Source organism: Diadema setosum, chromosome 3, assembly GCF_964275005.1.
Source record: "Diadema setosum chromosome 3, eeDiaSeto1, whole genome shotgun sequence".
NCBI classification, from domain to species: domain Eukaryota; kingdom Metazoa; phylum Echinodermata; class Echinoidea; order Diadematoida; family Diadematidae; genus Diadema; species Diadema setosum.
This window is the reverse complement of record NC_092687.1, coordinates 43,606,743-43,616,948: the sequence shown is the minus strand read 5'-3', so window position 1 is coordinate 43,616,948 and position 10,206 is coordinate 43,606,743. Positions and strand designations below refer to the sequence as shown.

Sequence of the window (10,206 nt, the reverse complement as noted above, 5' to 3'; positions counted from 1 at the left end):
AATGAGAAGTTAGGCATTTGTTGCATTTCAGAATTGTGTTCTGACCACTATAAAAGTGGTGCAATAACATGTACAAAATACAAAATTCTCCCAACACTTCACGAGGTAATCTGACCTGTAAGTTGGTGAGAAGTTCTGCATTTCCTTGACTTTAATGTATTACAGTAGTACGCGTGTTAGTCACAAATAGTGCAATAACATGATCAAGTGTACCATTCTCCTCACACTTCACAAGGTAATTTTGCCCAGGGTTGAACTAATGAAAGTGATACCCAATGTGTTTATAAACACGAGTCTACAAACTTTAACAGTCTGCCAACTACTGGACTGCTGGGAGGAGAGTAGTGTACGTCATTTGTCTCTTTTTGCTGTCCTTAGGATGGGGGACAACATGACAACATGTTAATAACATGTCTGGCTAGCCATTCTCTTTCTAGGACCAGAATTTTCAAGGCATGATAATATTGTCTGATAGACATTCTGCCATTTTCACTGAGGCAATCATAGCCAAAAGATTGATATGGTTACGTGTTAAATCACATCTTTGATGGTTAAAATGTGTTCTACCATCTACAAATATTTCTGACTTTTTGTAGGCTTCCCCACTGTTCAGCTTTTTTTTGACAATTCTGTTTTAGAATCCATGAATTTTTTTATGACAACTGAAGATCTATCAGGAATAGAACTGATGTCAGTACCTACATATTCTTCCACATGAAAATCTTCTGGCTTTGCACTGACATCTATCTTCCACTCCCTCAAAAGCCTCAATGGCAGTAGTTTCCAAATTTGCAATGAAGAGACAATAAATGGAATACATACTGGAACACTACACTTTATTTCTATTGTTTCTTTTATATTTGAATAAGGTCCTCCCGAAGTGATAAAAATTGGTCGATTTGTGTGAAACTGTGTTGAAATTATTGAAAGCATGTAGCAAATATGTAACACTGAAGATAAAATAATTACCAGAAAGTATTACAAACTTCATTATGCATCAAGTCTATATTTGTACAAGGCACTATGAGCAAGAAATTCACCAATAATTCCCTTTCCTTTCCTTACAAGAAACATGTACAATAGTTTGCCTAAATGGTCTTTATTTTAGGAAAGTTGGTCAACAGTTAGTGCACTACATATAATAATGTAAATACAACCAGATGTATACCAACAAGACTAGATAGAGGGCAGTATAGAATACATACAGCATAATATGAATATGCTGTACTTCCATTACACTTCACAAACAATTTTCTATTGCTTTCCTGTGTCCGGTTACCATCAAAATCGGTTCTTCAATGTCTGACAGGGACATTGCTTTCTCGAGATTGAACAGTTTTCCATCATCCAGCAAGGTTCAGTATTCTTTGTAATCTGAAATAAGAGTGGAGGACTTAGTCTGCTTTCAAATTGAAATCAGGTACACCTAATGCAAGGAAAACAAATACATAATTTGATGAAACTGCCAAGTCTGGTTGAATAATTGTTACTTCATTTACTGTTTTTTTTTTTAACTATTCTTTGCAGAAGACAAACTATTTTCTTTAAATTTACAGGTTGCCTGCCACAAACTTTTTCTTACAAGAGTGAAGGATAAAAGAAAAAAAAAAGATAATCAAAGTATTTATCACATGTTTAAATTATTTTACATTTGTTATTGGAAAATTAAGTTTTGGCTCATAATTGCTTTTTTAGGAATTTGCACCACACAGACAGATAATGCAAGAAATACAAACAACAGTTATACAATGCCCTGAACTTCTCAACTCCAGTTGAATTACCTTCAGTTTCAAAGGTAACATTGCTGCGTTGTTTCTTAGAATGCGGACACCACAGTTGTTTGTAGAGGCTCTGCTTCTGTTGCTGCTGCTGCTTCTAGCAGTGTTGCTAATGTTTCTGGAAGTGCAGATGCTAAAGTTGAAAGTAGAGGCTCTGCTGCTACAGTGGTAAGTAGAGGCTCAGTTGCTACAGTTGTAAGTAGAGGCTCTACCACTGTTGTACTTAGAGGCTCAGCTGCTAGGGCTGTATGTACAGGCTCCGCTGCTGCTGCTGCTGCTGCTGCTTCAAGCGGTGCTGCTGATGTTTCTGGGGATTCAGCTGTCACAAATCGACGTTGAGGCTCTGCTACTGCTGTCGCAAGTAACGATACTGCTGGGGAAGTTGTAAACAATGCATCAATGAAAAAAATTATGTGACCATCCTGAGGGTAGAATCAACAAGATTTATACTAGATATACTTGCAAACATCTATCATGGACACTAGAATCTACAGTGTATTACATGCACATAAAGCAAATTATCAGTAATTGATTTTGTTTTGGGACTGAGAAGAGACGTTGACATAATAAATTGTAAGTAATAATCAATATCAGACTTTTAAAGAAAGGAAGTGGAAAGCTAACAGTCTTCAGCATCCTACAGTCATTACAAACATTTGTTTTATTCATTACATAGAATTGAACATATATATTGAAATGGTAATGCAATGAAAGTACATTGTACCTACATGATACTATGCATAAAAATCTCTACATCATTTTAAAATGAAAAAAGACATAATATATCTTGATAAACTTATTGATGTAGAACAAATCAGTAACTATGTATTCAAATTACCTCAGGCAGAAAGAGGAATGCCCTCGTCATCTGACATCCTACGTCCATCCATGGGCATGTTGAAGACTTGAAGCACCCTCCCTTTCCACCAGCCATTTTCACTTCTCATATGTACGCAGGAACCTTGTTTCGGTTTGGTCCGTTGAGCATGATAGAGGTCACTTGAGCTGACAGGATTCATAGAACCATCCCTCTTCCACTTGACAAGAACATCTATGCCTACGGTGGTTCAAAAACACAAAAAAAAATTGTATGGACAATTTCAGTGAGAAATTTGACAGTTGTGTCATACACTATGTGATAAAACATTACAAGTACCTGCAGGTTTGAAAAATGTGAAGAAGAGTATTTCTTAGAGCTAAAGCACAATTTCAGAAGAAAAAACAAAGTAACATAAGGAAATTCTTTACAGGCAATCACCTACGACATTTTGTGAGACAAAATGAAAATAGCTACAGCCAGCATACCTATTTGAAATGCAAAAAAAAAAAATTGTCATCAAAGTCTGCTGATCTCTGAAGGGCATAGTAATTCAGGTCCTATTGGTCGAGCTTTTACACCTTGGGGTTGGCAAAGGTAAATGATAACTGCTACACATTCTTTGATTAGAAATGTGATGTCTTTCACATAAAAACCTAACAATCTTGCTTTTTTCTCTTTTAATACATTGAGTAGCAGTCAACATTGATATACATGTATGAAATAATTACAGTAAGACCATTAGAAACTTCCCCCAAGTATGCTCAAGCAGGTGCCCAGGGAAGAGCTTATAATATCAACATGAGCCTGTCCTCACCAGGTTAATCTGCATAAGATACTTGACAGTAGAGTTAGATAAGATCGACATTACAGAAAAGGTATGACTACATTACATATTCCAGATATCAAAACAGTGATTTCTGTCAAATGACATGGTATTGTTGAATCATCTATTCCACTGAAAGTAATAAATGACCTATTCCATTCACCGTAAACTGAGAAATGTTTGTGAATACCTGGTTCCCGGTACACTTTATGGTCCACAAGTACCGGTACCATAATCACTTGTTACGAATCAAACTTACCATTATAGGCAGAAGGAAAAACATCCTCATCACCACTACTCTCTGCGGTTGTACGTAGAGGCTCTGCTGCTACAGTCTGAAAGGCTCAGCTGCTACAGTTGAAAGTTAGGATCATGCTGCTACAAATGTAGAGTTTTACGGTAGCATACGTAGACGCTCTGTTGCAATAGTACTGTCGGTAGGCCTACTGTAGTACATAGAGGCTTCGCGACTACAATTGTATGGAGTTCAGCTGCTACAGTTGCACTTTACAGGCTCTGCTAATGCTGCTCCTGCGCCGAGAGGTGCTGCTGATGTTCCTGGGATGCTAGCTGCTACAGTTGTAATGATAGCGGTGCTGCCTTTGTTTGTGGGGACTCGGCTCCTGCTTGTAGTGGCCTGCTGCTCCTAGAATTATCCCCAAGATATAAATAAGGAAAATCATGTCAGTGTTATCAGGGCACAAATAGGATACCGCGGTAACTTATATAGAATAAAAATCCCTGGATATAGGCTTATACTTGTACCGGTACATGAGTGTTAAAAAAAAACTGTGAGTACCGGTACCGGTAATCAACTTCGTTTAATTTTTCTGAAAGTTCATTGATATCTGTCCCGGTAATCAAAATAAGTAACATACCGGTGAATACAACCTCGATCTAGCCTATAAATTTACTGTTTATGCAGGATTTTAGTTAGACAGTAAAGGCCAGAGCAGCTATTCTTGCATGCTTAAGGAAGCTATAATCTTAACAATGACGCTAAACAGTCTCATCATGCAATTTCATTCTTACTTAGGGCCTAAATACTATTTTTTTTTTAATGCAACAACATGAATCTTTGAAAACAATGATAATCATTTATTACTTTGGGCCTATTTTCAGATCTACCTGGGTATTTGCAATTGCTACACGATATTTTTTTTTTTCAGTTTATAGATTCTACTATGCTTTAGTTTAAAAAACAATGCATCCGGGTTGTATGGGAGGATTGCTTTATCTCTGACCAAGACCCCCTTCGACAAAAATGGTGGCTAGGTGTACGACTGTGTAGGATCTACAAGGAAATGAAATACACAGGAAAGCTACTTTTACATGATTATGTCGAGCAATTCTACTTCTCTGATGTAATATTTTATGATTACACATTAACCTGCCCCGATTATCATTACTTTTGTTTTTAAACAGAAGATTAAATAACAAATGAGCAACAAAATGCACCTAGTAGTTACATACCAGCACAATTCCGAGTGCATGGGACTGATGGTGATGACGAGCCCTCGCTCGCGGCCTCGCAAGCTCCTCGATTCGCCCCACATACCTCACGTGTGTTCCGTCTGAACAGGGATTTTACGAACCGGCGAATACGAACATTTGCCGGTTCGTAATGTCACAAATTGCAGCATTTGGACATTTTGAAAATTCGTCACTACCAAAAATACATGTTTTCGTGAATTTTGCGATTTGATATTTTGGGGATAGATAGAGTTTGGTATGGACATTCAAAAAATGGAAAAAAGTGAATTTTGAAAAATTGACCCAAATTCGAACATTCGCCGGTTCGTAATGCGACCGACGATATAAGCCAGTTCGGAGTTAGCTCATGGGCCTATTGGTACGAATGGCCTTTCTTTTTTCTCAGTTGGTTAGGGGCACTTCACTCGTTTTCAGAGCGACATAATGCATAAGCTTTACGTAACAATAATTATTTATGGGATTCATCAATCCCGTTCAAACAAAAAATAAACTTGCGTAGACCAGATGAGCAGAATTATCTGTCAATTCACACTTGGATGTATCGACAATCTCTTTCTACCCATTGATATTGCCAAATACCACTTTTGCTGTCAGGTGGATGTGCTGGCAAGCGGCATCTATAAGGATAATCATTACATAACAGATGCTTATCCCAGTAAATTTAAAAACCAACATGCCTGTTGGTCCGAATGACCTTGTTTCTGCTCATGCACAAAGTGGAACTCCGAACTGGCTTATTGCAGGAGCTGCATGATATGCACAGTCAGTTGCCGACACAATTTTCTGTGGGCGGAAGGATTTCACAACTCTGTACATAGGACTACCTTATGATTTGATTTTGGTCGGCAAGAAAACAGTATGTATATATGCATGTATTTTTCTTTGGTGGTCTTGTGATGTATTTGATTTGCTATTTCAAATCTGTGCCTCCACAGTGTTAATAACTATGCAATGTCATGTATGTATAGGCCTACGTGATATACTGCGCACAATCGTGATTTTGGTTATCGCACAATAGTGTATCGTTCGATTCGTAAGCAATGGATTTGCTGCAATTTATTGATAAACACAACAAATACTCCTGTCAGGCCATTTCGAAAGACTGATAAAAGCGATCGATAGATAGTTATTGTTGAGACCTACTTTAGGTTTCTGACCGCTTTTTGGTGAAATAATGAGAAACCTCTCGTGAGATCTGAGTGAGCATGTAATTCCAAGAGGAATTTATTGCCTATTTGATGAAAATTAGTATAGAAATGGCTTATAGATGTAACAAAGTGATCCAAATAAAAGGTATGACCCACCTTTTATTATTATCGCTTCGTTTAACTTTGTTTTTCGATGTCTTTGGCATTCTAAAACCGATATTTATCAAATAAACTGAATTCCTCTTCATTAATGGTATGCTCTGTACTATTAAGTGGTTTCTTGGTATCATTCAAAACTTTAAAATCTCAATCCTCATCTCCACCTATGGATATACCATCCCTTTAAAGGGGATAGACTGCATTGAAGTACAGTTTTCTTCTTGTCTTTTGTTGAAGGCGATATTTTCATTGCGGGAATAATACACGTGTTCCTGCTCAATTTCACCAGATTGGCATTCGAATTAATTAAGAGGCATTCAAATTCATGTCTACTTTGTTCACTGATCTACTACATTATTATTCTTCGCACATTCAATTTCGTTTCATGTCATTCTTTTTGGATCAATTTAACAACTTAAAGTTGCTATTTCGTTCAATTTAACAACTTATAGTTGCTATTCAACTTTTCGCCAGCTGAAAAGATGTTTAATTTCGTCCCGCGTAACAATTTCAATTTCATGATAACCGTTTAAAATCCATTCAAATAAGCTAGCTTAAAGGCCTTTCTATGGGTCCTTATAAGTATTCCTTGTGATATATTGCATCATATAATTTCATTTTCATTTTAAAGTTTCATTTGATCAGTTAATTTTGATTGCATTATATATATTCTTTCCTGTCGACCTTTATTCCACTTTCAACCTATACCTAACATTATGGATGTAACACTTATACGGAATTGCCATATCTAAGAATTTCATGTCCAAATCTAAATATTCAAATTTTGGATTTTATTCCTGCCTTCCCCGTGTCCATTATCATAAGTTACCACAATCTGCTAAGCTGTAGACCTGTTTCACCCAAGGGTATAAATATCGCCAGTGATTATAATTATAGTCTTCTTAGTTGTCATATGCTTCACCCAATAAATCTGTCCATATTCGAGATATTCATTGTGTATACAGTGGCGGATCCGGAGGGGGCGCGCCCAGAGCGTGTTGATAGATAGAGTTGCGACACTGGGGTACAAAGGTCACGTCAAATAGTTCCCCCTGGTCGTCGATGTCGACGAATTATTTCTACAGGGTTTTCACATAGGCGCGCAGTACCATACGGACCCAGCGGCAGTGTGAGATACCATTGTTGCTTGCGACGGGAATGTGACTTGTTACGGCAATCATGTAAGCTTAATAAAGTAGAGAAAGTAGCTTACTGTCGAAGTCAAGGAAACGGATGCAAACAACCGAAAAGGATAAAATATTTTCAGAGTTGTTTTAACGCTCCTGAATGATGTTGATGGGCGAACGTCAAAATGTAAGGACGGAAATATCATTGTAGTCCCACTCATTTACAATTGTTGTTGTAATTCAAAATCCCGGGCTGTGGGTCTTTATTAGGGAGCTTTAGATTTTGACGCGCGGACGTTTGAGCCGACGCTTACGCTGGACGTTCTCCTCTCCCTGCGTCGTGTGGAAAAGTAGCTTTAGATTTCGCTGGGACGCAACGTATAAAAAATACAATCGCGCCCCCATATGATCAGTGCATGAAGAAGCTCTCTACGTCGCAAACTGTGCGGACGTGAAAATAGCCCAGTACGCGTAGTGAAAAACTCAGGCGACGCAAGCTAAAAATAAGCAGGGTTCACACGTACAAAATAGCGGGATGACGATCGCGATGCACATCCCGAATTTTTTTGCGAGCGTCCACACGTACCAAATTAGCGGGATAGCGATCGCGATCGGTATCCCGCTAATTTGGCGAGCGTCCACACGTACCAAATTATCCCGCTAATTGCCGATAGAGATAACAGCAAAGCCTGCAAACTGGGTCACGCAGCGCCCTTCCCTATCACTGCCCGCGCGCACTTACCTTTGTCCATTGTCTTTTACGCGTCAGTGGTGTGGTTTGCGCGCTGTTGTTATTGTGCTCCAAAGAGGTGAAGGACCTCTTCGCAGAGGCCTCACTGTTGTGATGTGCGCATTGAATGATGGGATGTAAAAACTCGAGATTCTAATCCCGACCGTTCACACGTACCAGCGCGGGGCCAATTATCCCGCTAATTGATGAACCAGCGCAAGATTTCTTGGGATTAGCATCGCGATGCTTATCTCGCTAATTTTCGGGTTTTTTCTGTCCACACGTGCAAAAAACTCGGGATGACGATCGCGATGCAAATCTCGAGATTTGTATCCCGCTAAAATTGGTGTACGTGTGAACCCGGCTATAGATTGACTTTACGCGCGCTACTGCGCACGCTCAGAACATGTTTTTTTCCTTTGAACGTCCGCGCGTCTAAAATCTAAAGCTCCCTATTAGCCGGGTTCACACGTACACCAATTAGCGGGATACAAATCTCGAGATTTGCATCGCGATCGTCATCCCGAGTTTTTTGCACGTGTGGACAGAAAAAAACCCCCCGAAAATTAGCGGGATAAGCATCGCGATGCTAATCCCAAGAAATCTTGCGCTGGTTCATAAATTAGCGGGATAATTGGCCCCGCGCTGGTACGTGTGAACGGTTGGGATTAGAATCTCGAGATTTTATATCCCATCATGCAATGCGCACATCACAACAGCGAGGCCTCTGCGAAGAGGTCCTTCACCTCTTTGGCGCACCAAAACAACAGCGCGCGAACCACACCACTGACGCGTAAAAGACAATGGACAAAGGAAAGTGCGCACAGGCAGTGATAGAGAAGGGCGCTGCGTGACCTAGTTTGCAGGCTTTGCTGTTATCTCTATCTGCAATTAGCGGGATAATTCGGTACGTGTGGACGCTCGCCAAATTAGCGGGATACCGAGATCGCGATCGCTATCCCGCTAATTTGGTACGTGTGGACGCTCGCCAAAAAACTCGAGATGTGGATCGCGATCGTCATCCCGCTATTTTGTACGTGTGAACCCGGCTATTGTTGTTATCAGGACGAGGGGAAGCTATTTTGCACTCTCGCGCAAAACCCATGCGCGGAGCGCGTAACTCTACTTTGCGCGAACCACGGAGCAAAATAACAATAAATGCATTGTTTGCGTCATAATAGGGTACCCGGTTTTCTAAGGTCTTATCGACATTATGCGACAACGGGGAACTATTTTGAGGGATTGACCAATCAGCGCGAACTTCCGGTGTCGCAACTCTCTCTATCAACACGCTCTGGGCGCGCCGGGAGCGCGCCCCCTCTTCATTAAAAAAAAAAAAAAAAAAACCCAAAAGAAATAAAAAAGAAAGATGGGGGAGGGGGGGAGGGGGCGTGCCCCCCTTTTTTACTTTGCTAAATCCCTCCCTTTAATAGAATATCTGGATCCGCATTGGTATACTCTACTCTAGCAGCAAATATATGCATGACTATTTAGTGATATGACTGACGCGGATGAATATCCGCTGAAGTCGTGTATGAATAAAATGCACATGTAATGTATTTAAAAGTGAAGTTACACCAGCTATGCATTAGCTATGGCTATCAAGCAAAGGTCTCATTTCATAGCACATTGAGTTTGCATATTCAAACAACAAAGAATATGAGGAACAACAGAAAAACTATACCAATCTTGCATTAAATGTTTCCCTTATCGTGAATTTGAATTACTTACCGTTCTTCACGGTCGAGCTGGCGGGAATTTGAAAGCATTGCACATGCATTTTTAAATTGAATGCCCTTTTTACACGTATATTTTAGAAATAACATCACATGCTGATGAAATTGAATTGAATGAACTAGTCACCGTTTTGAATGTTGATCTCCGTGGTTATTCAAATTTACTCGAACATGAATGATCACATTGTTAAATCGAATGCAAATCTGATGAAATTGAGCAGAAAAACCTCTAGACCGGGGGCCCAGAGCATTTATTCAGCTGAAAAGGGTCACACTTTTTGATGGTCTCATCATAATGGTAATGGTAATGGTAATGGTTTATTTAAAAATTCATTTGCAGCCATGGAGATGGCTGAATTGCAGAATTTTGTACCATATTTCATTTTATAAT

General features: G+C 39.4%; 1 long non-coding RNA gene across 2 annotated transcripts; it reads right to left on the bottom strand.

Moving 5' to 3' along the window:
- Positions 1-1,898: 1,898 nt before the first annotated feature.
- Positions 1,899-3,886, bottom strand: LOC140226405 (uncharacterized). 2 transcript variants are annotated; one of them, XR_011900953.1, is made up of 3 exons: positions 3,681-3,886; positions 2,617-2,835; positions 1,899-2,151 (listed from the first exon to the last, which is right to left on the bottom strand). It is a non-coding gene; the product is annotated as an uncharacterized lncRNA (long non-coding RNA). The 2 variants fall into 2 exon arrangements; XR_011900952.1 differs by having other exon boundaries at positions 1,899-2,148.
- Between the last annotated feature and the right edge of the window lie 6,320 nt (positions 3,887-10,206).